This window comes from Haemaphysalis longicornis, unplaced genomic scaffold (genome assembly GCF_048455015.1).
Source record: "Haemaphysalis longicornis isolate Haplotype H1 unplaced genomic scaffold, Haemaphysalis longicornis Haplotype H1 scaffold_1, whole genome shotgun sequence".
Taxonomy (NCBI): domain Eukaryota; kingdom Metazoa; phylum Arthropoda; class Arachnida; order Ixodida; family Ixodidae; genus Haemaphysalis; species Haemaphysalis longicornis.
The window spans coordinates 479,120,602-479,137,022 of NW_027526203.1; the positions used below are offsets into that span (position 1 = coordinate 479,120,602).

Genomic DNA, 16,421 nt, shown 5'->3' on the forward strand with positions numbered 1-16,421 from the left:
TCCCGGTCAGCGCGGTAAGTACGTAAACGACGGAACAGAGGGACTGCTAAAACTATCTATTGTTTCGCAACTCGCGTAAAGACGTACTTGAAAACGTCAGGCTGGAATGGATACGTAGATACACACGCTGTTGCCTTCATGGCTATCAACTACCGTGTCACTCGCTTTAAATGTACACACAGTGAGAACGCAGTGGTGCATTTCATTTCATTTCATTTATTTACTTTCAGGGCCCGAGGGCATTACAGAAAGGAGTGGGGTTTGAGAACAAGAAATGTGCAAACAATCCATTCAAAGCACTTCTTGATGGATGATGACCTTGAAGTTATTTACGTCCGTGATGGAGGCGATGGCGGCGGGAAGGTGGCTCCAGTCCCTGCTAGTTCGTGGAATGAAAGTCATGATAAATATTAGTTCGACTAGATGGCACACCAACTTTTAAACCATGATCCAAACGGGACGAAATATAGGAGGGGTTTGTGAAAAGCTGTTCTTTTAAAATGGGGTTGTGATGAAAGATTTTGTGAGAGTGAAAGCCGTGAACACTTACGACGCAATGACAGATCAGGCAAGTTTAGCGACTTCTTCATTGCAGTTACGCTAGAATGGCGAGAGTAGTTTGAAAATACGAAACGAGTTGCGCCATTTTGAATCGATTCGAGGGTGACGATGACAGTATGTTTGGAAGGATCCCAGATGGCGCATGCGTATTCAAATTTCGGACGTACAAGCGTTTTGTAGAGAGTTAGTTTCAGTGATGAAGGTGCAGATGAAAAATTACGACGTAAATATCCAAGCACGCCATTAGAATTGTTAGTTAAGTTGTCAACATGCACCTGCCAAGACAGATTATTTGTGATATGAAGACCGAGGTGTTTGTATGAATCGACGTGTGATAAAGAAGCGCCATGAAGAATATACGTGCACGTGTTAGCAGTATTATCACGACGCGAAATTCGCATGTATTTGCATTTCGTCACGTTAAGTCGCATGAGCCATTTATTGCCCCAATCGGATAGGTTGTTAAGATCTCGGTTTGAAGTTTCATGATGTCAGCTGGGGTAGAAATTTTGAGATACAATACACAATCATCAGCGATGAGTTTAATGGTTGAAAAAGTGATGCAGTCGGGAAGATCGTTAATGTATATAAGAAAGAGCAATGGCCCCAGCACTGACCATTGAGGTACGCCAGACGTTACAGCACAGGAGGGGGATAAACAGTTATTAGCGGTTACGTACTGGGTTCGGTTAGAAAGAAAGTCTTTAATCCAAGAGAGAACATTAGGGTCAATGTTCAGTTTGCTAAGCTTCAGAATTAGTAAGTCGTGAGATACATTGTCAAAGGCTTTCGCAAAATCAAGAAAAATGCAGTCAGTATCGAAACCTTGATCAGCGTTAACAAACAGGTCGTTAGTAAAGGACAAAAGCTGGGTTTCGCATGATACCGTCTTCCTGAAGCCGTGCTGACAGTTGTTGAAAAAGCAATTTTCTTCGAGAAAACTAATTAAATGTGAATATACTATGTGCTCTAACATTTTACAAGGAATGCTCGTCAATGAAATGGGACGGTAGTTCTCCGGCGAATTAGTGTTACCTGATTTATGAACGGGAACCACCTTGCCCCTTTTCCAGTCGCCAGGTAGGGATGAACACTGCAAAGACTGATGAAAGATCTTGGAAAGAATTAGTGATGAGTACAACTCTGTACATTTCAATATTTTAGAATTTATGGCACCAGGACCCGCTGGAGAAGACATATTCAAGTTGCTGCTCAGTTTTCTAACTCCTATCCAATCTATTACAATATAGTCCATAGGGAAAAAATATCGCTGGGGGCTGTTGGAACAGAAGAAAAACTGAACAAAATGCATCGTTTAAAAGCTTGCAACATTCATTATTTGGAACAGGTGCGCCACAGTATGTTGTTTTTGTTACCGTTCACAATAGACCAAAATTTTCGGGGATTGTTTTGTAGATAAGAGGGAAGAGTAACGTTAAAGTAAGCATTTTTTTGCATTAGAAACTTCACGGAGGCATTCGGCGTTAGCGTTTTGGTACTGGGACCAGCGGTTGATTGATTGATTGATTGTAGGGTTTAACGCGCCGACGCAACGCAGGCGATGAGGCGCGCCGTAGTGGAGGGCTCCGGATTCATTTTGACCACCTGGGGATCTTTATCGTGCGCCGAAATCTCGTACACACGGGCGTTTTTGCTTTTCGCCTCTATCAGAAAAGCGGCCGCCGCGGCCGGGAATCGAACCCGTGACCTCGTGCTCAGCAGACCAGCGGTTGGGTCTGTCTACTCTCTTGGCAGAGCGAAACAATCGCTCCTTTTTGTTGCGTAGGCGTCGAAGTGCAGCATTGAACCATGGCGAACGGGGATTACTACGGACATTTCTTTGTGGAACGTAACGGTCAACTAAATATAAAAGTTTATTTTTAAAAATAGACCAGTTTTCTTGTATTGACCGTTCTTCAAAGTTCGCCATGAATTCATCGACGAATCGCTCCATTTCTTCTGTTATTGATCTGATAGGCTGCTCTAGGGTAATCCCGGATAGTTTTAACACTTTTGTTAAAAGAAACACGTGCCTTTAGATTAAAGTGTAACATTGAATGATCACTTATTCCTTGAAGGTAACTAAGGGAAGTAACCAAGTCTGGCGCGTTTGTTAAGATAAAGTCTAAGGTGTTGGAACAAGTAGTGGTAGTGCGTGTGGGTTTGTGAACGAGTTGGGTTAGATTGAAGTCAGAACATAACGTTATGATGTCAACACACTCAGACGAATTTTGAGTAAGGGTTACAATGTCACTTTGCCACTTTGTTTGGTAGGTTAAAGTCTCCCAAAAGAAATAAGGGCAAATTCGGGTATCTAATAATGACATTGTTTAAAACATCATGTAGTTCGACAGAAAACGATGGTGAGGCGGCAGGTGACCGGTAACATGCGCAGAGAATGAAATCTTGGCTTGGGAGACAGATTCGTACATATATAAGTTCTAAGTCGGAAGAGACACTAACCACATAAGATTTCAGAGCACTGCTGACACCAATCAATACACCTCCCCCATTACGTACGTCACGGTCGTAACGATAAATGTTGTATGATTTTTCGCATTCAAATATCTCACTGTTCTTTATTTTAGCTGACAGCCAAATCTCTGTACAAACAATAATATCTGCTGAGCATGAATCAATTGCAGAATATAACTGCACGCGCTTGTTCGTCATGCTTCGCGTATTTGTGAAAAGTACGGACACGTGCTCGACATGTGGCTGCGCTGAAGATAGCTATGAATGGTGACTGGCGCGGGGAGTATGCACTGACGCGCTGCCGCTCGATGCACGTGTCTCTTGGCTAGGGGTGACTTCACAAACCTCATCGGTCGCCGCGCAGTACACGTACGTTTTCTTGTTCATTACAAGTTTGTTGCTACGTAGTGAAAAACGCTGACCGCTTGCAATGCCAAATTTAATTAGCTTCTTGCGCGACTGTCGAGTGATTCGGCAAAAGTCCTCCCCCACTGATACGCCTGAGCTTTTAAGTTTGGCTTTTTGCGAAATGATGCGGTCCCTCATTTTGGAAGAAGAAAACTTGACGATGATGGGTCGCATTTTTGTGGCTGAAAAAGCGCCCAACCTATGTGCTCTCGAGATACTACCAGAAATTTCAGAACTTTGCATTTCAAGCTGAGAGGCTAGGTTACACACGTGTGCTTCAGATGGATCCCATGTCTCCGATTCATTGTCAGCTATTCCGTAAAAGATAAGGTTGTGCCTTCTGGACCGGTCTTCAAGCTCGTCCAACCTTGACTTCAATTCCGCATTTTCGCTTTGGACAGCGGCAGAAACAATGTTTGTTATGTCATCGGTACATGGTCCGCTGCCAAGGGTATCAACAACTGACTCAAGAGCGTCCATCCTTGTTGATAAGTCGGAAAACGTTTGCCTCAGTATTTCTTAATTCTTTTTAAGGTCAGCAAATTGCTGCAAAACATCAGCGTGACGAGACTCCATTTTGGCGGAAAGATCGGCGATAGCCGCTAGGACTTCCTTATTAGGCCCCAGATTCAACTCCACGTCGCCGCAAAGCAGCAACTGTTTTGATACAAGAACGCATTCACAAATTATCTCGCAAAGTACACTTGGGCACGGAAAGAGCAGCAGGTAGACGTTACTAGAACGTTTACAGTACAGTGACAGAATTTCACTAACCTGCACAACAAAAAGCAGCGGCTCGGTCAGTGACGAACACATGCCTGTCGCTACTCCGTGCCCACTAAAGGCTGGCATGCTATGCCCGTCCTTTAAGTAGTCGGTGGCTAGTGTTGACCATGTCGATGACGCTTGCTTGTCGAGAAAGGGCTTGAAGGTGGTTTCGAGATCCGGTTGGTGACGAAAGCATGGCTCGTCGATAATCGGCGCCGGAGGCACCAGCTGAACTTGCAGTACTGGAACAGTCGATGCGTCATGTTGTGGTAGAAGCCATGCGCCAACCAGGAAAGACTGCACAACAAAAAGCAGCGGCTTGATCAGTGACGAACACATGCCTGCCGCTCCTCCGTGCCCATCTAAAGTATACCATCGATTACAAGCCAGGACTGGGCGGGGACCCATTAGGTTGTGTGACAGTGACCTGCGCACATCAGTTCTCACTAGAGTGGCCGGATGAGTGCTGCAGGCACGCTGGGGGCACCGTGACTGCAGTCAGGAGATGCTGCAAGACAAAGATGTGGAACATGAAGAATGAAACAACGTTCACGCAGCAGTAAATAAATAATCTACGACTACTGAAAAGCAGGGCAAACGACAAGGAAGACAACGCAAGCAGTGCTCCTGCTGTGTGTTGTTATCCTGGTCGTTCCCGCCGCGCACTACCATTAATTATTGAACGAAGATTGGCTTCACTATTAAACATGAAAATACATAGCGAAGTAAGCATTTCTTGGCAGGCCCGTCTGGCAAGCAAAAGTACTGGATGCCCCAAGGGAATGCAATAGGCCAAAACAGCGCGTACAACGCCCTCACGAATCACGCGCACACACGAAAACCTTGCCAACAGCGTTCGTTCGCGCCCTAACATAACGCATAGATCGCACTACAAGTTAATCATTTTCGTTACAAGATTAACATTGGTTAGGTTAGCACGAAGCACGTTGCCTTGAAAAATCGTACAGGATACCATGTGGTGCTATTAGGGCACCTTGACAAACAAAAAGCCCCGGGCGAGAAAGGGTTGCATTCCAACAAGAGAAATGTGTCCGAATGCTTTACCGAGCCGTGCAGGAAACCATCAACAGCTCGCCATCGCCGACAGACGCGAGCCGAACAGCATAAACAGGGGCAATAATGCAAGAAGGTGAGAACGTGCCGTTAAGAATATCGTGTTCGTCGCTGTTATAACCGTCACGAGCATAAAGCATCTGTTCCACTTGCAAGTATGCGAACAGATTGCGAACCCGCCAAAAAGGAGCGCTTACCTGAGTCGGCCGACGGGAAACGGTTGAAGGCCCACAGCTGACTGCAAAGCCGTAGTGCTAGAAGAAGCTGGAGCTCTTGAACGACGACTGAGTGGGCGACAACCATCGCCAGTTTGCGAATTCTTGCGTCGACCGCAAAAGCCGAACACGACTACTTGAATTGCTGCGGTGCGTACGCTTTGGAGGCTGCACTCCGAAAAAATGTGAACATACCGCGCGGGAACGCTGGGAATAAACGTGACGTCACATCCGCCTAGTGCTTCTCCTCAGTCCTCACCCGCCGAGGTAATCGGTAAATTCCTGCCGTGAAAAGCAGACGACAGTGGAGCGAGCGACGGCGGAGGAGGTAGCACTTGCGCGCAAAATACAAGCAAAAAAGGGCGGAACCAATAGGCCTCCTGCGCTGGAGTGATGATGATGATGATGATGCTTAGTGGCTTCCCCTTTGTAACGGGGTGGCGTTGCACAGCGGCCTTAGTCGCAACGCCACTGTACAATCACCTCGCCAAAAAAAAAAAAAACAAACAAACAAAATAAATAAAAAATAATGTCAAAATAAAAAGCAAATACTGTTACGAAATTTTTGTGCTAGTCTGACAGAATTTGTTCGCATGTCTTCCCAGATTGTTCTCTGCTCTTTTCCCACCAACATTCTAACCTTCTTTTACTAACCTCAGCTGCTGTCCAGTTCACTTTTCCGCTAACCTTAAAGCCAAGGGCTTCCAGAAGCTGGATGGCTCCATCTAGAGTCACTAGATAAGGTTTAGTGACACTAGCTCCATCACTGAGGACTGAACGGATACTTTTGCACTCCGTTACAATATGTCGCATGGTTTCTGGCTCATTTCCGCAGCCTGCGCATAGTTCTTCCTGTACCGGCTCGCGGATAAGCGTTTTTGTCCGCAAGCAACCCGCTCGGTCTTCAAAAAGCAATGCACTCCCTTTGGTATTATCGAATAATTTTTCCCTTGTGATCTCCTGCTTCCCGATCCTGTAGATATCTAAGGACTTCTTTGCATCCATCCTCTTTTTCAAGGTCGTTGTCTCTGTTTCTTTCACTTCATTTTTTATTGCCTTGGTCGTTTCCCCTGCACTTCCAGGTTTCATATACTTTGTCCTGAGACTTCTGGTTCTTTTCCTCCATTGTGTGTCCACGCTTTTCATGTAAAGATACCGTAACACTTCGGCCGCCCATCTCTGATCGTCCATATTTCTAAGTCGTTCTTCAAAACATATTTTGCTCTGTGCTTCTCTCACTTCGAAGGATGCCCATCCCATGTCTCCCTGCACTGCCTCATTTGTTCTTTTACTGTGTGCTCCTAATGCCAATCGACCTACGGCCGTCTGATTTACTTCTAGCCCTGATTGAATCTCTGATTTGACACACACTACTGCGTTTGAAAAGGTGAGTGCTGGTACCATTACTCCCTTCCAGATTCCTCTCACTACTTCATATCTGTTATATCCCCACAGTGCTCTGTGCTTCATGATAGAGGCGTTTCTTCTGCCTTTCATTCTTAAATGCTCCTCATGAGTTTTTAGATACGCCTGACCTTCGTTTAACCATATGCCCAGATTTTTGTATTCCGTTACCCACGGTATTGCTGCTTTTTGAACGAATACCGATTCGTTACGGGCGTTGTCATTAAAAACTAGAACTCCCGACTTTGCTGTGCTAAACTCTAACCCCAGTTCAGTGGCTTCTTCCCCGCAAATATCTGTGAGCTGTTGCAGACGCTGTTTGCTATCTGCTAGTAGTACTATGTCATCTGTATATATATCTCCCGGTATATGTTGTTCCACTTCCTGTCCTTTGCGGCTATAACACAGATTGAAACCTATTTTACTGCCTTCAAGCTTTCTTTCCAGTCTAGCCATGTACAGCATGAACAGCAATGGCGACAGAGGACAACCCTTCTTTAAACCTCTATTTTTGACTACCGGTTCCGTGCAATTTTGGTCCTCCCAGGTAATTTGCACCTCACTCTCATTGTAAATTCCCTGCAACAGCTGTATAAAGTCCTGGCCTAATCCCTCCCGCTCAAGTATGCTCCATAGAAGTTCTCTATCTACGTTGTCGTAGGCTCCCTTTATATCGAGAAATGCTATCCATAGTGGTCGCTCCTGAGCCATTGACACCTCTATGCATTGGGTTAGGACAAATAAATTGTCCTCTAAGCGTCTGTCTCGTCTGAAACCATTTTGTAGTTCTCCCAGTATGTTGTTCCCCTCTATCCACGCCTGTAGTTCCGCTTTTATGGCTTGCATTACCAGCCTGTATGCCACTAAGGTAACTGTAATAGGTCTGTACGAATTGGCATCAGCCCTGTCTCCTTTAACTTTATATATCATCTTCATCCTGCTCTTATGCCAATTGTCCGGTACTTGCTTAGTTTCTATCACTTTTTCGATTGCTCGAATCATTTGTGCCTTGCTTTTTGGACCCTGTAGGTTGACCAGCCGTATAGGAATTTCATCCGTTTCTGTTGCCGTATTAGCTGGAACATTTTCTTCGGCTTTTTTCCAGTTTAGATTCTCCAACTTTAGCTCTCTATCTGTACGCACTTCGCTTGCCCCACTCCCTGAATGCTGTAGCCCTCTCTCCGATCTTCTGAACTTCTCTTGTATCATTGAGCGTATGTGAAATACCGCTTCTTCCCGTTTTAGTACCTGGCCTTCGCCGTTTATGACATGACGTTGTACTTCCTCGGTCTTTTTCCTTAGTTCCTTTACATGATTCCAAAATTTTCTCGGCGCGCCTTTATCCTTTGCCCGTATATTCGAGACCCATCGCTCACCTTCTCGTTTAAGTTTTTGCTGTACAAGTTTTTGTATTTCCAGCTTCTTAAGGCGGTACCAATTCCACTTCAAAGTTATTTCCTCTGTTTGCATTTCCACTCGCTTGTTCCTCCCTGTGCTCTCTCGAGGCCTGCTGCCTTTGTGTTATAGCTTCCTTGATTTCCTTGTTCCACCAGCTTCTAGGTTTTCTTTTTCCTTTCCAGTAGTTGCGTTCTTTCGCGTTCCTTATCTTTCCTTGAATGAAACCAATCAGTTCGCTGTATTCCCAATCTTTCGTAGGTTGTCTCTCGATTTCCGTCTCCAGGCTTTTGACAATATTAGCCATTTGCTGATCGTTTAATTTCAAGTCGTGTACCACCGTTTTCTGGTTTTGACCTTCCATTTTTCCAAAAGTCAATGTTATCCGTTTATGGTCACTTCCTAAGCTGTGGGCACCTATTTCATCTATTTCCATTAGAGTCAGCCTTTCATACACTCCTTCTGAAAGGAGGCTGTAGTCTATACTGGACTGCTTTTCCCGTCGTTCCCAAGTAATTTGTCCCTCACATTTATTTTCTCTGTTTACTACAATGAGATTATGTTCTTCACACATATCTAGTACGAGTTTGCCGTTGCGGTCTGTGTATCCGTCCAGGTCCTCAATGTGGGCATTCATGCCTCCCACTAGAATCACATGCAGCGCCCCTAGTGGCCGACGCCTCTGGTTAGTACAAAAGCAGACGACCCTCGCCGCCCTCCATGTGTTTTCAATTACAAGCCAGAGTGAAAGTTGGTTGTACTTAGTTTAATCGCTTTGTGGCGCACTGTATGAAATAGCCCTTAAAGTACTTGCAGAGGCTAGACAAAATAATTTTCCGCTAAAACAAGCCGATTTATCTAAGGCCCCTGCATTTATCTAAGGCCCCTGTATACAGGCACCTTAGATTTATCGGCTTTCTTTTGAGCGAGCTGTCGCGATCGTCGCGGCGTGGGACAGTATCGCCAGGTCGGGTGTTCTAACTTCCTGACGACTATTACCGTTCTTTCTTTTGCGTGCGGTCGACAAAGGAAAGTTCACGAGTAGCATAAACACGGAAGGCTGCTGGTAACTGCAAAAGGTTGCTTCAGCGGGAGCATGCAAGCGAACGCAAGAATTGCGCAGCCGACTCAGCTGACACTATTGGCCTGGCACCGCCTTGAAAACGACTGGAAATTTTGTTTTGTATTTTCGCAAACTAAATGATTCTTGCGTAACGTTTTACGCCGCACGATTTACGAACGGCAGGGTACATGTATACTAGCGAGTAGGTGAGGCAATAGCATCAAACAAACAAATTAAGCGCTATTAAAGGACGCAAAACAAGCACCAAATCGCACGCCCGCTGCCTGCAAAGATGTGTACTTCTATATTTGCACAACATAACAGCCGCATACACGGGGTGCGGCCCCGCATATTTACATACGATCACCACTGATTCTGTTGGTTTTCTTCTAGTGTAGGGGTCGTCGCTAACAATCTGAACGCCGATACGCCAGTTTTGTCCTCAAATGGAGTTAGGCAGCGAGACAAGAACATATAATCGGTCGCTTCCAGTTGAATTGTGCCCCATCTTCACACTTCGCCAGATTATTGTAAAATATTGGCAATTCGCTTTTTTTTTGCGTTCAAATCCCCCCTCCCCCTCCCACCCGATTTGCCGCCCAGCCCTCCGCCGGGTCGGCTGCATGCAACTCGGCCCTACAATTCAAAACGTTGCTGACCCTCATTCTATAGCCTATTAAGTTAAGAGCGTAATCAAGTAAAATGAGAGCAAACAAGGAAAGCGAGCGGCCTCTCAGGTCGCCCGAGCACCTTGTTTTACCGCCACTAATTTCGGAATCGCAAAACAGATTTCACGCTTCTGACGCTGGCTGCATTTTGTCACGGAGACACGCAACAAAACGGCAAGCTAACGCTGCACCATGTATTCGTAACGGCGACGCAAACGAGCACTGTTTAATGAAAGTGCACGCATAGTGCGCAGGTACGCAAAAGAGCAGCGCACCGCAGCAGGCGAGCCAGCGGTCCGCCGGACTCGCTGAGTCGCTGGCTTTTTAAAGCGCGATCATCGCCGATTGCGTCCCTCTTATTTTGTGATCGGCTGTTGTTGAAAAGTCCTTGTCACCTCGAGTATTAGTTTAAACTAGAAGTTTCACTTCAACTCTCACTTCATAAGGCCATCGATCGGTGAACCTGCGAGTGGCAGAGCGCCGTCACCGTCCCGGCACTTTCGTCGGCGCTGTAAACGTATTTAGCGCTGCAAAGCTTTTCCCCCTAATGCCAAGTTGATCGCCAAAAGAGGCCGGACTCGTCGGGGATGGGCTGGTGAACATGTCGCAAAACAATCGGGAGCATCGAGCTTATTTTGCTTCTGTCAACACGGGATCCTAGGGACCCGCACAGCTTTGTACTCCCCGGAAGTACTGCCCGGAAGCCGCTTGCGCAGCGCCCCCTGGGCAGCGCTGGAGGCCTATTCGCCGCGAGCTCGACATGTAGGTGGCGACAGCGTCGCGCTGCTAGTGTGGATGCTCCGCTGAGCGGCCCGTAAGAATGCACACTGTGGGCGCGCTTCGTGCCTTTTTCCCGCCGTATGTGCGCACAAAAGGTGCAAACAAGAGTGGTATGCTGTAGTTCGGTTCCTCAACGTTCAATGTATAGCATGGAAGCGGCAGTCAGTTTTCATTACTACGCCAAAAAAAGCGACGACTCATCGGAAATCTCAGAATGGCCGTAATTGTGACAATGAACTTGTACGCTGTGGCTCGAAGCAAGCTAGATCTTTCCAGACTATGGCTTTGAGCCTTCAATAAAAGCATAAATAGAAACAAATCAGGAAGCCTCGATCTCTGAAATTCAGTTTACAACGGCAATCTCAATCACTTTCACTGGTAGCATGACGCATTTTTGCATTTGTGGGATGCCCTGAATGGGTAACACTACTTAACTGCCCCAAAATTCTTTCTAAGAGCTTACGATATTTTTTGTGTGTTCAAAAGGCAACATAAAATTACTGAATTTTGATCAGCGTGGAGATGTAAATGTAACCGCTCTAACGGTTCTTTTAAATTAAATTTTAACGACTCTGAAGGAAGGTTTGATGAATAACGGTTTCGGATCACTTATTTACGGCTTTCGTCGCAAGTGAACTTGCGAATTGAATTGTCAACGCACGCAGTACAATCAACATCTCATGTTTAGCTAGGTTTTCGCAAAGTGACAAGTAGGTTTACAGTGTGCAAACCAAGCTTCTGGGACCTCACAGTGAGCACAAATTTTCTGTTACGGCTGCTCTGTTGACCATTTGCGTTCCTTTTAAAATCTAACAGGTGCCTGCAACAGCGAGGTGTGTTTGCATTCTTGCGTATAAGGTCGCTTACGAACCCTAAAGATGGCAATAAATAAAGTTGCGCTGTTGCAGATGTAGTAAAACATTTCCTTTTTATTTCTCGTTGCGAATCAGCGCAACGGGTTCCCGGTAACTACTTTGTTTTGTGAACTGAATATCGCCTTTGTCTTGGCATTTATTTTTTGAGGATTGGTTAAAAAATGAAGTTCTGTGCATTTAGTTTTTTTCGTGAAGGGGTGGGGGGGGGGGGGGGGGGTCCTGCCAACGTTGCAAGAGCAGCGAGAACGCATGTAAAGCGAAAAGCCAAACTATGGTTATCAGTAGTACAATCGAAACTACACTAGGCGTTGTGTTCTGTAGCGGTGAAAAAGCAGTACGTATTTTCAAAACTGATTAATCCCCCTTTGGTCCGGGATTGTCCAGGAATTGTGGCTCGCCTTGTTCAAAATTGTATTGAAAGCAAGCATTGTGGGAAAAAATTAAAAAATAAACAGCGAGTCATGGCACACACCCCTCACACATGTGGACAACAACGTGCATTATATTACGCGTTTTCTCCTGTTTCTTTAAACTTAGGTCCACCTTAAGAGGTTAAGACGTGACCATATTAGGCATTTGGTTATGCTGAGTGAGACACGTTTCTGGACGAGGTGATTCATGTCGGATTTGAAAATGATATATATGAAAATGACACACGAAATGCCACGACAGACGCAAACTCACAACTGCTTAATTTTACCGAAAAATCCCCCCTAAATACTCTTGCGCATCCATAGAAACGTATTTTAAAAATGTAAAATTAGCAACTCGATACAGTTGAATAAATGTTTATTCCTCCTCCTCAATATAAACAACGACTGTCCAAAAATGGTATTTATTTTAGAAAAGGTACGGGAAGGACACGATCACACAGGCGCTTGCGGGTGTAAAATACGTGTCCGGTAATGTATGGGCGATAGCGCATGGGTCGTGTGCAGTGTAAATGTTTTTGCTTGTTTCTTCTTTCTATAAGGACACAGCGCAATTTTACAAGGGTGTGGAATTTGCACGCGTATGTACAGGTCTTGTCGCTTCTTACCCGTTTCGCGTACTAAACTTTTATCCTTTAAATAATCACCACGCCACCTTCGAAAAGCACCCTTCGAGGTTCCCGAAACGGCAAACGACTGCACTCAACAATAAGAAAAGTGCAATGTGTAGAAGCAATGTTTATAACACGTTTCACACTCAAGCGGTGACCAGGGCGAAGATGTTTCGTGGAATTAAACCAGCGCATTAACCCGCAACGGCCGCTGATTATTGCGTTTCTAGAGGAAATCGCAAGCAGAGGTAACTATGTCATTGCTTACTGCCAAACGAGCACACATATTGGTTGTTTTGTCGTGTTCAGCACGCGTCTTGCGCCGCACGCAACGTGAAAAAGCAGACGACGCGAGAGCGCCATCCACACTAGGAGCGGTTCGTCCAGCCGCCGCCAGGGGCCGACTCTGTTCGCGCTCGGGGCGAATATGGCGGTTCCGGCTGCTGTAGGAGTGACGTCATGGCCTCTCCTGGGGCTTCTCTTTCCTCCATGGGGAAGTACCCATCACGCCCATAGAGTTAATACTACTGATCACGCCCATCGCGACGGACAATGTCCATGGGGCTATAGTGCCTAGAATATTCTAAGCACTATAATGGGGCGCTGCATGGAGGGGCGCTGCGTGGTAAAAAATGACGTAACTTCCGCCCCAATTTTCAGCGGATGGGGCGCCTCTCCGGAATATTATTTCCTACATGTTGGCTTACTACGTCCGGTGGAGAAGCGCGCATCTTTGAGCCACAATGCAGCCGTATTTAGCAAAGCCCGGAGCATGCTGCCTGCGGCGACATTGGGCGGCACTGCGGTCGCCGGGGGGCGGCGCCCACAAGTGTTCGAACGTGCGCACGCGCAACCGATCAATGCAGCCGACGAAGCCGGCGCGCGGGCGACGCCGCGGGACTCCTCGCGACCACCAGGTCAGCCCGCACGGCACCCAGGCGAGCCCGTTGAGCCACTATTTTCCCAGCGCGCTCTAAATCCTCCAGCTGCACGCACAAGCTGGACTGATTACTGTGGTGCTACTCGTGAGGCCGACAATGGCAGGAATGAGAGCCAATCGATGCCCCGGAATACACGTCTCCGAGGGAATCGGGTGGCTCGCGCAGCTCGCGCTTTGATGGAAACCGGGAGCGGCGGTGATTTACTTGGTCTGACCCTGGTTGCCGACAGACCGCCGCTCCCCTCGCGCTGCCGCCGACGAGGATGTCCAGCCAGCTTCCTTCAGCGCACCCAAGAACGGGGCAGTCGCGCGATCCGTACTACACGGGCTACAAGTTTCCTACAGTGCGGGCCTTGGAACGAGTCGGCAGCTTGTGGCTTCTGCATGGCGCTAGGGCTTGAACTCGTTGGCGCTGCAGTTCGTTTTTCGCCCCGCTCCCACGCTTAATCAGCTGCGCGATGTCTGGTATATTTAAAGCCGCAGAGCTCAGTGTCGAGCGCAGCATTGGGCAGAGTGTCTTGGAAACAGCTGCTCAACTAACAATTCCATGCGAGCCGTGAGCGGCGAAACGCCGTTTGGCAGCGTATGCCGGGTGCCACCTGCCTAGAACGGTGCAGCATAGTAGCCAGCAGCCCTTCCAGGAATCGGTTTTTTTTTTTGGGGGGGGGGGGGGGAATTTCAGCACCACGAAAATGCGCACTTTCCACCAAAAGCAGGCAATTGTATTTTAACAATATTTACGTTTACTTTTCCCAAATGAATACTTATTGGACCAAATTTAGGGGAAATCCTAAAGGTGGAGTAAGTTTCTGCGAAGGAAAGTTTGACATCCACCTCAATGCAGCCGTACGGCTAGCTGTACAGCTTTCTCAGAAGGAATGCTGTAAAGCTTTCTCAGAAACTTCACAGTTGAAGAAAAATTCGTCCTGGTCCAGAATTCGAACCCGGGACCACCGCTTAACCGGACCGTGCACCGCTTAACCGCTTGTAGCCGTACGGCTGCATTGAGGTGGATGTCAAACTTCCCTTCGCACAAACGAATACTGAAAACTAAACTAACTTGTTCGTGTGTCAGTAAACTCCTACATCTATTATGCCGCAGGGAAAACTTTCGAATTAAAAAAAAAGAAAACTTGCAATACAGCTTTCTTTTTAAACAACGGCACGAAGGCCGAAATTTTAACATTTATCACTTCTACTTTTTATGTATAAGTGTTTCTACTCACGGGAAAGCCATTTAAACACTTTGTCGTAAGTGATTGCGCAACACTTGAACAGTTTATTTGATCACATATTATTTACATCCGTTACAGAATGATAATCAGCGCTTGCGATAGAGCTGTATATATGTACTAGAACAAACATGAATACAAATTTGCCATACGGTTTTTTTTTCATTTGCAGCTAGTAGTCTCTCGTTTATCAGGGTGGCTTCAAAATGCATGCATGCATGTGCATACATATATAGGTGTATTTGTATACGAGAACATGTTTTTGTTTTTCCGAAGGAAACTTGATATCGTAGGAAAAATGCAGCAAGGTTTTATGAAAACGAAATTTGTTATATTAGAATGTAGTGAAAAGTGGAAAGTGTAAGGATAACGTGCGAATTCTCCTCATTTTGTCGCCCCTCGCCGTCGCTGATGTGTGGCATACCTGCTTTAACGACCTTACCACGCCAATGGGGTTCCCCACCTCCCCGTCCATGATGGTGCTGGTGTAGCAGATTTTTATACACTCCACCATTGCATCACCTATCCCACATCGACTGGGGAGCACGAACAGGAAGGCGTGATCTGCCTGGTCGGAGGTCTTTTTAAACTCGAGTTGTAGGACAGCTCAGGGGTGAATGCCTGATTCTGCCACCTCACAGGCAGTCCTCATGCAGTGTAGGTTGGTGTCCATGGAGCGACCCTTAAAACCGCATGTCTGATGTGGGCCCATCACACTGCTGAGGGTCGTCTCGAGCCGTCTGGACAGGATTCGGGCTAGTATTTTGTAGTTTGTGGATAGCAGACTACAGGTCTGAAGTCTTTTTGTTGTGCCATATCATGAAATGCTTTTTTTCGCCATAAGGGCCAAATTACTGCTCCACATTGAAGGTGGCAGCAGCTTTGTGCTTTTGATGTCCTCGAAGACCAACGCCAAAACAGGGCTCATATCCTTACGGAATACTTGGTAGAATTCTGAGACTATCCCTTCCGGCCCCGGTGACTTATGTTTTGGCAATTTCTTTATCGCACGTTTGACCTCTTCGACCTTTATCAGGTTGTTTATTACGGCCTTAACGTCCTCCGACACCATGGGAAGCTTATCGAGGACCGGTGGCGAAGGACCATCGAGGTTAGCGCGCAAGGGAAACCGCTTCTCGTAATACTCGCTGAAGGCAGCCGCCACCTCCCCGCTCCCACGGGCAAGACCGCCAGGGTGGTTCACCTCGGAAATCGCTTTATGGGCAGCCCTTGCTCGCTCTAAAGCACCAAAAAGTTTCGATGGCTGTGCCTCTGACACCACTCGGTGCTCCCTGCTCCGCACAAGCTCAGATCGGATCTCCTCTTTCACAATGCGAATGCGAGAGAGAGAGAGAGAAACTATATTTTCCAAAAAGCCCTAGTCCGGGCTGTCGTGCCACGGTCTCTTTATTAGGAGACGGCTGGTCCCTAGAACTCCCAAAGGTCCTCACTAACACGAATGCAGTGGGCCGCCAGTTCTTGCGTCAACTTGACATCCACGCCAGGACCCGAGTTCAACCA

General features: G+C 46.8%; 1 protein-coding gene across 2 annotated transcripts in view; it reads left to right on the forward strand.

Annotated features, from left to right (window-relative positions):
* The first annotated feature begins 13,518 nt into the window (after window positions 1-13,518).
* Window positions 13,519-16,421, forward strand: part of LOC144173767 (uncharacterized) — a 78,975-nt gene continuing 76,072 nt past the window's right edge. Inside the window, exon 1 of one of the 2 annotated variants that reach the window (XM_077702043.1) lies at window positions 13,519-13,645. The gene's annotated coding sequence lies outside the window, so the exon portion shown is untranslated. Of the gene's footprint in view, window positions 13,667-16,421 lie in introns of both variants that reach the window. The other variant, XM_077702047.1, reaches the window with a different exon arrangement.